Raw genomic sequence first — 13,267 nt, forward strand, 5'->3', positions numbered from 1 at the left:
GTGTGTGTGTTTTTTTTAATTGGACTTTTCAATGTCCAATAAAAAAATAAAATTAAATAAAACTACACCAAATTGACCTTGAATCTTTGAACCGGAAATAAAAATGCATTGACGTCATTAGGCCGGATGTGAGTACAAAAATTGAACAGCCCGCTTCTTTTCAGCACAAGGGCTTTATTTTATTAGCTCAGAACCTCTCTCAGAGATCAACTTCGAACTTTTTTCTTTACCAAGATACGAAACAGGAAAAAGTTGACCAAAAATCAGAGTTTTTGAACACCCTCTCCAATAAAGATGTTTATTTATTTGTTTTTTTATTTTTATTTTAAACACAAACTTGGAGCAGTTTTTCATGATTTCATAAGATCTTATGAGCATTTTTTTTTTATTCAAATCGGGATGGATCAGTAGCAAATAAAATAAAAACGGTTTGAAAAAGTTCCTTTTTGTTGCACAACATGGTTGTGTTTCTGCACTGTAGTTTACATATGACGTCGCATCTCCATGCACTGATGATGAGCAGACCCTGTTTAGTTGGAGGATCCTCTGGGACTGTACCAGACACTGGAGGTTAACCACATGGGGGCGCTCTTCTGTGTTTTTATGTGCCTGTCACAAATCCCTGCAAATGTAAATCAAGAAGGACCTCAGCTGTAGACAGGGGCCTCAAATGCTTTCAGAGTCGAAGGTTACTGAGGAGAACGTAGGTAGGTAGGTAGGTCACCCCACAGGAACATTTTTAAAATTAGGGCCCTTTGTGTATATTTGTCAGGTCTAAGGCATTATTTTAGCTGATTTGAACTTCTACTCTACCACTTTGGTTTTTGTTCAGTTGTAGCGTTGTCAATGAAGTGTTACATTTTCTTTTTCTTTCGTTTAAGTTGTTTGTGTTTCCTTTAAAGATAAAAACCGTTGCAATAGTTAATTTTGGACTACATATTTGCTTTTACTAAATGAAACTTTTGTCATAAAAAAGTAGCCGACGACTGCGTCACTTACAGGCGAATTTTCACCAGATTCCAGCTACTTTTGAGGCATTTATCTGTAAAACTGAATCCTAGCTGCATGTGAATCACTCTTAAGAGAGGAAATGGAAATAGTTTAAAACTATACTTCTACTCTCCTCATTTATGGATGTTGTTCAATAGTTTTATTGATCTCCATTTTCCGTCTGTCCTTCAGTACCTGCAGTAGAAGGGGCGGGATACACAGAGTCTTTACCAGCGATCAAAGAACTAAGGTAGGGCCCGAACATCCTGACGGGCATCCTGCTCATCACACGAACACTTCCCAGAAAATCCTAAACTCTGGAGACGGTGCTAACCTCCACACCGTCATGCATCCTTTCTCTATTTATTACAGCAGAGCTTAAAGCGCTTTAGTGAATGTTAGATACTCAGATTCTAATACGGAATAGATGGTAAAGCTTCATGATGTCATATCCTGTTATTTAGATTGGACTTTTTTTTTTTCTTTTAAGCTTTCTGGCGCTGAATTCTAAAATAGTTCTCATATCCTTTCACTCACCTCTGTAAATGGAAGCAGAAAAGAAAGAGCTCAGACTTTGGAGGGGAAACGACTTGATTCCAGTATGTTTTTATTACTGCGATTATTAGATTTCATGAAGTAAATCCATTTTAAGTGGGCTGTTTAAGATTTTGGGTTTCACCTGTGAGTGTGAGCTCTCAAATATAACCCTTTAATTATTATCGTTATGATTTTTTTGAACCGATGTCCTGCCCTACGTGGTTTAGTTTCCATTTAACAGCCAAGCTCTTCCACCCACTAGACTTCTGTGTAAAACTGCTGGACCTTTTCTGGATTCTGTTCCATAGAAGCATGCCGCTTGATTCAATCACACGTCAAAGTCTGGTTTCAGTGTTTGTATCAGTAGAGCATTTATTTGGGTCATATGTCTTCCTGCTTATGGACGATTCTTTTTTCACTAATTTTGACATTTGGTGAAAGACGCGTGACTTTCCAAGGCCAACTTTATTCTCCAGTGGTTTCCAGTGATAAGTTGGCTTTTTTTTTTTTTTTTTTAATAATTTTGAATCTAGAGCTGTGCATCTTTGCTTAGATGGTGAATTGAGCTTAATGATTCACCATACTTACTTTTATTGCAATGTGTTTGCACAGTTGCTGTGTCTTTTTACTGGATGTATGAAAATTAAAATTATATGTATTAGATCCTGCGACCCCGAAAGGGAAGAAGCGGTCAAGAAAATGGATGGATGGATGGATGTATTAGATCCTCATCATTTACACTTTTATTTGAACAGGAGATCAGAATCAACAAAACTGATAAAAACACAAAGATTTAGTTAGTAACATAAACAACTAGGCTAATGAATCGATTAAAAAAAATCGCAAATCTAGAAAAAAATAATTGTTATTAATTGAAATTAAATTTTTTTTTTGTTGTTACAATATTTGCCAGCCACTTATTGTCTGCGAATAATCAAAATTGGAGATCATATGTAAAATTGTACATTTATATAGTTTTTTAACTTGGGGTCTAAATCTAGGGCCTAAATACTCGCTATAGCCCTACTTGGATCTACTGTTAATCAAAAGTGTGTGTTGATTTGATCACAAACGACCTTTCACACCTTAGATCCATCAACACCAGGCAAGTCTTAACCTGTTAGAACTCCAGACTTTAGACTCCATTCTCCAGTCTTTACCAATGTTTTGACCTTGAAGCCTGTCAGTGTACTCTACTTCTGGTATTTGTCAGTATTTGTGGTTCATGATGTCCCAGAAAGGCATTTATTCAGTGATTGAAATGTCTTCAGTCATGCAGTCCAGTAGGCATGGGACAAAAAAATTTACTCACGGTTTGAGCCATACCGTGATTCTTGGGTTATAGTTCGATACGTGTAGTGTGTCAAAAAATAACAAAAAAAAGTTTGTATTTCATACATTTAAGACCCACTCCGATGAAAATCATCTATTTTGTGTTTTAACATCTTCTTGTACAATTTTTCTTAAAGTAAATGACCAATATAAAGGAATTTATGATAAAAATTTTATTTTGGAGTATTTCCTAATTAAAATCACCTTGAATTAGAAAACCGGATGCTTGAAAAAGCTCTAATGACACAGCTACTGAAATGGGCGGGGCCAAAGTCTCCTTGCCGGCTCACGCTTAGGTGTGCGAGACATGATTAGCGTTCTGTATTAAAATGCAATTCTGGCTCTAAACTGTACGACTGGATTGATCCAATATTGCTCATTGTTATTTTTGCCCCTCTAATGTTAGCATGAGGCTTATTGTCCTTAGAATAATAATAATAATGTGTTTTTAAACCATATCCTTCATACTGTGGTGGACGTACTGTTTCAAATCAAATATTGTTGCATTCCTAGTTTCCAGTTTTCTGACCCTTAATTGAATTGAAGGTTTCTCTGTTTTCATATTTGAATAGATTTCACTCATTTCTCAGTTCTGTTTTTTAAAAGCCCCCCCCACTTCTTGCTTGTTTTTCCTTCACAAATCTTCAACACTTTTTGGACGATGCAGGGTTGTGTAATCATTGCAATTGTTATGAAAGTGTGTAAATTGCACGTCTAGCCCAGCAGCCCTCATTACAGAGAACATTGTGGGGTTCCACCCCCCCTGCAGCGAGTACTGTGGGTCTCACACATGTAGCGCACACACCCACAGGATGTTTCACATTCCCCATCAACACAAGCTTCTATGGACTTCAATCGTGTGCTCAGTCGTGTGTGCGTGTGCTGTTACTGGTAACGAAGGTGACCACACAAACTCCCGTCAGTCTTTGCCGCCCCGCTGTTTTAGGAGCCGTGCTTTTGATGAAGCTGAGCGGGACCTCTCACTGGTCTTTGGCAGGAAGCCAGCAGCCAATCGCGTCCCTCTCCCAATTAAAGGCGAAGGTGGAGCAGCAGAAACGGCTTCTATTTTGTTCTATCTGTTGACTCGACTTATGTTCTTCAAATGTCGTTTCTGTTCTGCTCCAGGCCGTTGCTCAACTGGATATTTACCTATTAAGATAAAAACAGTTGTACTGCCAAGACTGTTAAAGAGCAGACCCCCTGTGAGGCTCTGAGCGCCTGTGTGGTACTCAACCACTTCATGGTTCCTGGATGTATTTAAACATTGTGCCAACCACTTGAAAATGTGACTACTAAGAAGAAATGAATAATGGCAGTTTGTGTCCGGATGGAATTTAATCAAAGAACAATCGTCTACTTTTTTTGTAATACTGACCAGAATTAATTAACGTTGTAGGTGGTGTGCACTCGGGTTTAAAAAAAAAAAAAAAAAGTTTATCTGTCTATACATGTGTGGAAACATTTAAGGTAGCCATTTTTTAACAGTTTTTTGTTATTGCGATAACAATACATTTCCTTTACCCCCTTTTTCCTCATCTCTACAGTCTTATTCTCCTTCATTCTTTCCTCTGGTCCAAACAGAAATTCACACAAATATAGTAAAAGAAAAAAAAAAAAAGTTTATACAAATAAACTCCTTGTGTGCCCGAAGCTACATGAAGCCCTTATGTACCAGTAGTATTTATCGAACACAAGAAGTTCTCAGCCCTTATCTTTTTACTTAACTGCTGGGCAGGACAAAAAATAAAAAAGGACAAAAAATCAGCCTGGATTTCCCAAAATTAGATATTAATTGCATCCATAACTCTAATGTTTTACAAAAGACTCCTTCAAGAATCCCTATTAAATTTATAGAAATTTTGTCCAAATATTTATTTAAAAATTGGAGTCATGGACGCCAATTTTAGCAATAAAATGAAGGTACTTTACTCCGCTTTAATTTAAGTAGATTCTATTAATGTCTCTTATCTGTGACTCCATCAGCTACAAGAATCACAACCATTCCAGCTTTTCCTATGACATCTTATGTCAGCTATTTATATCTATTTTCACTCTTCTATCAGAAAGTAACCTAAAAAAAGAAAGCAGGCGCGTGTAAAAGGAATAAATCAAAAATTATGTCGCGTCAATGCGATTAATTGATTTAAATAAATGAAGAAAATCAAAGACACTCACTCCCACACACTGTTACAGCGGCGCAAAAAGGGAGGAAAAGATAAATCTGTTCAGTAGTTGGAAAATAATCAAGTGACACACACACGGGCTGTAAAACCTACACGGGTACCAACACAAATACAAGGGCAGAACAAAAATCATCGGAGTAAAAATGTGCTGCAGACTGCCAAGACAGCCGTCCTCCCTTCTATCAAAATAAATCCCAGCAGAAAGTTGGAAACGTGCGCGTCCACGGCATTTATGGCGGGCTGTCGAAGCGCCGCTGCTGTTTTCCATCCCACTTAAGAAGGTCAGAGCCCTCGGGAGTCATTATATCAGTGCTGATATTAATGCCTGTAAGCACAGACTGTTTCATTTGTGTGTGGTTTCTATCAGTGTACTGAAATGAAAGAGATGTCTTTTTACTCAGTAAATGTGGGTTTTTATACTTAAAGAATGTTTTTCCCACTCTGTTCTTTAGATTTGTGTGATTTAGGGCTGTCTTGATAAGTCAACTAATCAACTATTAAAATGGTCAATGACTAATTCGATAGTGGATTAGTCATTACTTTATATTATATGGAGTCAGTGTGTAGTAAAGTTGAAAGTTATAATGGCATTTATTAAGGTTTTTATGCTAATTTTGAGTTTAGCTAACAGTTCATCTACATGCTAGCAATTTTGGCTAATTTAGGATTTTTTTTAATGCTAATTTGGAGTTTAGCTAAAATTTCAGCTACATGCTAGCTAGTTTGGCTAATTTAGGATTTTTTTATGCTAATTTGGAGTTAAGATAATATTTCATCTACATCAGGGGTAGGGAACCCTGGTCCTCGAGAGCCACCTTCCTGCATGTTTTCCAATATACCCTGTTCTGGCATGTTCTTATTGGCTGGAACCACCTGAACCAGGTAATTGTTTGAGTCCCTACTCATGACTGATTACCTGGTTCAGCTGTGTCCAGCCAATAAGAACATGCCAGAACAGGGTGTATTGGAAAACATGCAGGAAGGTTTCTCTCGAGGACCAGGGTTCCCTACCCCTGATATGCATGCTAGCTATTTTGGCTAATTTAGGATAATGTTTATGCTAATTTGGAGTTTATCTAAAATGTCAGCTACATGCTAGCTATTTTGGCTAGTTTAGGATTTTTTTAATGCTAATTTGGAGTTTAGCTAATATTTTATCTACATGGTAGCTATTTTGGTTAATTTAGGATTTGTTTAATGCTAATTTGGAGTTTAGCACTTATTTCATCTACACGCTTGCTATTTTGGGTAATTTAGGATTTTTTCAGTTTGTTATGCTAAATATATGCTAAATAGATTTCAGCTAAATGTTAGCTATTTTGGCTACTTTAGGGTTTTTTCAGTTTTTTTTGTTCATTTGGAGTTTAGCACATATTTGATCACATGCTAGCTATTTTGACTATTTCTTTAGGTTTTTTATACTAATTTGGTGTTTAGCTCATTTTTGCATATAAATGCTAGGCATTTTGGTTAATTTAGGATTTTTTTCTGTTTTTTTGCTAATTTGGAATTTAGCTAATGTTTCATCTACATGCTAGCCAGTTTGGCTAATTTAGGCTTTTTCATTTTTTTAGGCTAATTTGGAGTTTAGCTAATGTTTCATCCACATGCTAGCCATTTTGGCTAATATAGGCTTTTTCCTGTTTTTAGGCTAATTTTGCATTAAACTAATACTTTTAGTTTGCTATAAGCTTCAGGGTTTTCAGCCATTAGCATCAGTGATTACAGCTATCAACTTCATGGTTTTAGCTATAAATTTTAGCATCTTCAGTGGCCAAATTCAATACAGCATTCACACTAACATATATCTAGTTTTTAGTTAGTTTAAAGCTAATGATGGTTAAGGTGCCCATGAGCCAATTAGTCGACTAATTGGAAAAAATAATCGGTGATTAGTCGACTATTAAAATAATTGTTTGTGTCAGCACTAGTGTGATTATGAAGCAAATGATCTGTAAACGCTTTTTGATGCAGCTTTAGGCTAAACGTGTGTTTTAAAGGGAACCTGTGAAAATGTGGGATTTGTTTTTTTTTAATATAAATCGTTATGCGTGAGTATTGAAGCAGGTCAGCAGTCTAAAGACTGGTTTTCTGTGGAATGTTTTTTTTAATTATTTTTTTTGGACATTTTAAAATAAGCAGTTATGATATTGCTTTACTACCATTTGTATAGCAATGTCATCGTTGGGCGTTGGTCTCAAAATGTAATCAACCTTCTCGCTTGTTGCCATTTCATTATTCACAGCTACATATTTACTGTTTATTTCACTTTTGCTATATTTACAATGTTAATTTCACCTCCATTTAAGCGTTAGCATCATGCACCTGAATGGGGAGTAGACCCATACAGGTGTCTAATGTAAACATTTCTGTATTTTTCTCGAAAGCCACACACAATCACATTTTTAGAATCTGTAATCTTCACAGAAAAAAATAGATAAAAAACATTCCAAAAACTAAACCATTAAATAGGGAATCCTCTCCTGTCATGGTTCTTTTGAGGTGTTGGAGAGCTGCAGCTCCTCACTCAGGGTTTTTCTTAGCAATCTGGATGTTTTGGTCATTTTCATTTAGCTTATTATCAATAACTATATAACTTATGCACAAAATAAAAAACTAATTTAAAGCTAAATGTTTTAAACTTATAACTTTTAAAAATATGTTAAAGATTTCATTTTCTTCCCAGGTAAAATTAATAAAAACAAATAATAAAAGCAAAAAACAACTATTTAGTATTCAACTTTCAATGTGAAACAACACAAAACACTGCAACCACAACCCAAAATACTAATTATAACGTGCAAAACAAAAAAAAACAAAAAAAGAAAGAAAATTTGTAATCACGGTAATCAATCAAATCCTTTATTACTCCCACTCGTATCTCATCTGTGTGAATCTGATCTGGATTGTTCTGTCAGTAATGATCTGATCTGTTGTGGAGAAAGTTGTTCTCAGGAGTCTGAAATAATTTTCCTGAAGATTCCAAATTCCACCTTCCTATTATCCATAACAGTGAAATTCTTCCAGGTTTCTGTTGTTTTTTCAGTCACTCATTTTTTAAGTTTCTTTGTGATGATGTTGCTTGTCATTGTTGCTCCTGGCCCGCTGTGTCTCTCTCTCGTGTGTGCGCATGAAACAGTAACTAGCTAAAATCCGAGGCATTTCTTAAAGTATTTTTCTGTTTTATGTCATGGATAAAATACAGTTACAGTTCTAGATTTTCTTACTTTTGTGTTCTGAACAGATACCGAGTCCTCGCAGTCACATAACTGTTCACCTCGACCTTACCCCCCTCCCCCCACTTTTTATAGTTATAGGTTTCATTGGGATTGTTTTTATTGAGTGGGATGGGATTTACATTGTGTTTTGGTTGGAAATTATCAGTCAGATCTGGCAACTCTGGCCTATTAGCATGGTGTCCTGTTGGATGGAAATTACCCCGACGGCTTGGATTCTGACCATCCTTGATTACAGTTAATGAGAGCCTCTCTCTTCAATGCTTTGACCTAAAGAATGGAAAACAAAGTTACATCTGTGGGATTGCTCCAAGTTTTGTCATTAAAACTGGCAGCAATAAAGTTAGAATAGAAAAAGTAATAATCCAGACATGTTTATCGGCTGTTTTTCTTTCTATTTTTTTTCTAAAGAGTCAAAAGCAGAGACAGAAATTCCATCTGCAGTTTTATCACTTTTCTAACTTCTGTTTCTCTAAGTGGATCTATCAGATGAGTTCAGTGTTGGAAATAAATATATATTGATATGAGAATGGATTATACTCCAGATTTGTTAATAGTTCTTTGTTCTTGTTTTTTAAGGAAATTGAACTTTTAAATGTTTTTAAGTAAACAATAGCCAATATTTATTGATACTGATATTTAAGCGTCTAATATAACAAATTTTCTTTATTAATAATGCATAACTTCTCTGTTACACCACAGTCACATTGGACTTGACCTTTTTAAACATACCGCACTGGATCTAAAAGGAACACTTTAAGACTATAAAAATATATCTGAATATATTCAGACCATTTACTGATTTTAAGACAAAACTGTTGCCAGGATTCTATTAGGAACAACATGTATCTCTATGAAAAATAAAATATACCTGGAAATAGTCAGAAGAGTTACTGATTTTGACTGTAAACATAAGCCTCCCAGTGCAGGAATACTGCATCTGAATACAGCCAGAACAATATCTGTAGATTCTTTTAAAACCCATTAACTCAAAGTATGCAAATATCGGCTGATACCAATACCTAAACGGATATATCGCCCATCCCTTGACATCTTTTGGACCACTTCAACTGTTGACTCAATTAACATAATTCTGGAACACTTAGCAATAGCTGATTCTGATGGGGGGAAAAAGCGTCTTTGGATTGGATAGTGTTCTATATCAGTGAAAAGCCGATACGAAAAGCCGCTTTTCTCTGCGTCAAAATCAACTGATTCATATTGATTGTCAAAGAGAGTGTGTTCATTAGCGGTGACATATCCTGTGTTAAAGGGTTAAAAGAGGAATAAATGATTCCCATGTATGCAAACATGTATTCAAATTTAACATGTATTGTGTTAATGAGACTTTAGTTTGGAGAAATGAAAAAAGTCTAATTTAAAGCAAAGTATTCTGTGTTTTAGGATATTGAAAATAGATGGACATAATGTTTGGATTATTGTTGTGGAGTCAACATTAAAAATGGTCAAATCCAAACAAACGGATAACATGATTATTTTACTTTCTGCAGACTTTTCTCTGAGTTTGAGTGAAAGTTGTTCTCCTTTCAAACAGGATCAAAGCCTCCATGCAGAGAAGACCAGAATCCTTCCCACAAAGCCACGCTTGGCTGCAGATAAAGAGTGAATTCATTTGTTGATGTTGTGGTTCAGATCCATCCTAAACCATGAAAAATGAAAATACACAAAACCAAGGAAAGGAGAAGGAAAAAAACATGTAAAACATTAAACAGATGAACTCTGCTTAATTGACACAAAATGATAAGAAGCGAAGGATGAGTGAAGGGCCTAAGAAAAGGAATGATAAAATTCATTTCTTTTCTACAAATGCCTCATTCTTCAAAGGTTGTTTACCAAAATAAAAATCATTGAGTTTGAGCTAAAATAAAGATTAGATAGATTATTTTCTCTCTGATATGGAAAATATTTGGTTAAAGTATGAAACATTTTTTTTTTATTTCTACATTATATATTCACATTTGTTAATCATACCACAGGTGATTTTAAGTTCATGTCTCTTCTTGGCTTTGTGGTAGACAATGACATATTGCTTCTTTTCTGGCACCAACCTGTCGTGGTCTTTTGCGGAACTGCAACCATTTGGGTTTCAAAGTATACTGTGGCAAAGTAATGTATACTGGAATACGACACAACTTTAGTCTACTGTCTTTTTTTTTTTTTTTTTTTAAGTCATTTCTTTCTGTTCTGCACTTATCCAAAGAAATGTTCCACATACAACTACGGACTAGTTTTAGTGATCAATTGACTGAAATGTAACCGAGAGGATCCTGTCCTCTTCAAAACCAAAAGATTTTCAGAATAAAAGTTCCCCTGACTAAGCTTTACAGCTCAAGTGCTTGAAGGGTTCCTGTTATTTTTCAAAATAAAGATTGTTGAGACTCAAAAGAAAAGATAGGTATAAATAATTATTTATTTTGTTCCCCAGTATGAATGGATTACCTGAATATTTTTGATCCATCATGAATAAACAAAGTCAAAGTTCAATAACCGATTAAAGGGCAACCTGGACCGTATTGTGGTTAAGCAGGAATGGATCAGGTTTGCTGTTGTTTGAACTCATGAGGTTGAACTGCATGTCCTCTTGCTTGGTAGAGAAGTGTTAGACGAGAACGCTGCATAAATCCTCCTTTCTAGTCCCAGAAGTACCCCCTCTCTCACTCCCAGCTACCAGATGTTTGCCTGAGGAGGTTGGACTGAAGAGGAGGTGCAGAAGAACTGATAGAAGTATTAATTCACACCTGCCAGGCTCGTGTCCTCGGAGAAGGGGATGTGTGAGGGAGAAGAAGGAAACAAGGAGAGGAGATTGGTTTAGGCTCGGTTTTGTTTTTGTTCTTGAGGGGGATGTGTCAAGGGATTTCTGCGCTTCCAGCAAAGTTCACCTGTTCAACTTGCACTACTTAATCTGTCTCACTCCGTTATGCTGCTTTTATCAAAGGTATATGTGGTTACATGTGTTTAGAATTAGAGCCATGCATTGAAAGCCTCTTTTCTTTTTGTGTTGTTGTGTTGAATGATGGGAGTAGTGCCCCATGAACTGGAACTGGTTCTTCTGTGGTTTGCATACCACCGTCATGTTGTAAGTGTCACAAAGAAGTACTCGGCAAAGAATAGTTTTAAGATTTTTTTATTTTCTTTTTGGAGTGTCTAATAACTCACTATTTGTCTAGGATACAATTTTACTGGGCAATGAGCAGCTGCTCGGGGAACGCAGGTGACCATCACAAAATATCAAGGTCGTAGACCGCTTGGTGAGCCTGTGGAGCAGAGGTGTCAAACTCAGTCACACAAGGGGCCAAAATCCAAAACATGCATTAGGTCATGGGCCAAACAGGATAAACATTTATTGAAAAAACTAAAACTACACTTTTAAAACTTTTAAACTAACTTTTTAACATTTTTATGAGCTAGTTATATAGCATTACCTGTGATAATGCTAGTGTGAATGCTGTAAGTTGAATTTGGCAGCTGAAGATGCTAGTGCTGATAGCTGGAGACAGTGTAATTGCAGAAAAAGCTGAAGCTGATAGCTGAAGATGCTGAAACTGATAGCTAAAAATCCTGACGCTAATAGCTGAAAACGCTAAAGCTGATAGCTGAAGATGTAGAAATTGATAGCTAAAAATGCTCAAGCTGATAACTAAAAACAGTGAAGTTGATAGCTGAAATCACTGAAGCTGATAGCTGAAAATGCTGAAGCTGATAGCTGAAAACGCTGAAGCTGATAGCTGAAGATGCTGCAATTGATAGCTAAAAATGCTGAAGCTGATGGCTGAAAAAAATGAAGCTGATAACTGAAGATGCTGATATTTATTGCTAAAAATGCTGAAGCTAATAGCTGAAAGCGCTGAAGTTGATAGCTGAATCCTTGAAGCTAATAGCTGAAAATGCAAAAAAAAAAATGTTAGCCAAAACAGCTAGCCTGTTGCCAAAATATTAGCTAAACTTCAAAATAATAGCCTAAAAAACTGAAAAAAGCCGAAATTAGCCAAAACAGCTAGCATGTAGCTGAAATAATAAATAAATCCCAAAATTGCTTAAAAGATCTTAGTAAATGCCAAAATAGTCCTCCCGGTTAAGAGCAGCAGTTGTCCCGCACAGGAGAAAGCCGCTGTGTTACGAACTCGCCGGTGGCATCAGGGGACGATTGTATGGCAAGCCGAAGAGATCAAAAATCACCAGGAAAATCAAGCATGGCAGTGCAATGTTTTACAGTTAAGTTATTATTTTAAATGTTTAAATGTTCCCACAGTTAGTTTCAATAAAACAATTAATAACAAACAATAATTTTAACTTTTGTATTTATGATATAATTTGGACATTAAAGGGGGTGAGATAAGAACATTTGTTTGTTAAGGGATACTCCAGACAGATTTGGTATTTTCAACACTATTTTAAGCATTCTTTACTATCAGTTTTTGTAGATTTGGTGTTCGAAAAATTCGAAAAATGATCTGAACCGTGACTTGATCCGGTCCGAACCATATCCACCACTAACATCAAGACTGTGAGGTATAGAGTCCAATCTCACCAATCACTGAAGCAGTATCTCCTAAAAACAAACAAGCTGTAGTACTGACAGCCCAACTAGTCAGAACCATTGATCCACTCCAGTTCTATTCTTGTTGGAGAGCCGTGGCTTTAAAAAGAATCTAACAGGGACGTAAAAAGATACTAGGTATATTTTTAAAGAAATGTAAAAAAAATTACACTTTTATAAACTGGACATGAACCACCCAAAATGTCAAATATCTCATTTTTCTATAAACACTTTAAGATCTTTCTATAACTAAGTGGAATTAGCTCCTCAGACGTCTTTCTAGATCCAAATTCTTACAATCAAAAGAGTTTCACGGGGTTTAGGGTGTAAATTTTGTTCCAGCTGCAAAGACTTATCAAAATATTTGTCTATATTAGGAGTGTAGTTTATATGCTTGAAAACACGATCAAAGAAGAAAATATCAAAAGGTA

General features: G+C 35.9%; 1 long non-coding RNA gene across 1 annotated transcript in view; it reads left to right on the plus strand.

Moving 5' to 3' along the window:
- LOC112155637 overlaps positions 1-13,267 on the plus strand; it is a 64,206-nt gene that overhangs the window by 321 nt on the left and 50,618 nt on the right. Inside the window, exon 2 of the long non-coding RNA XR_002920820.2 lies at positions 1,183-1,240. This is a non-coding gene — a long non-coding RNA (uncharacterized LOC112155637). The remainder of the gene's footprint in view (positions 1-1,182; positions 1,241-13,267) is intronic.

This window comes from Oryzias melastigma, linkage group LG18, assembly GCF_002922805.2.
Source record: "Oryzias melastigma strain HK-1 linkage group LG18, ASM292280v2, whole genome shotgun sequence".
NCBI classification, from domain to species: domain Eukaryota; kingdom Metazoa; phylum Chordata; class Actinopteri; order Beloniformes; family Adrianichthyidae; genus Oryzias; species Oryzias melastigma.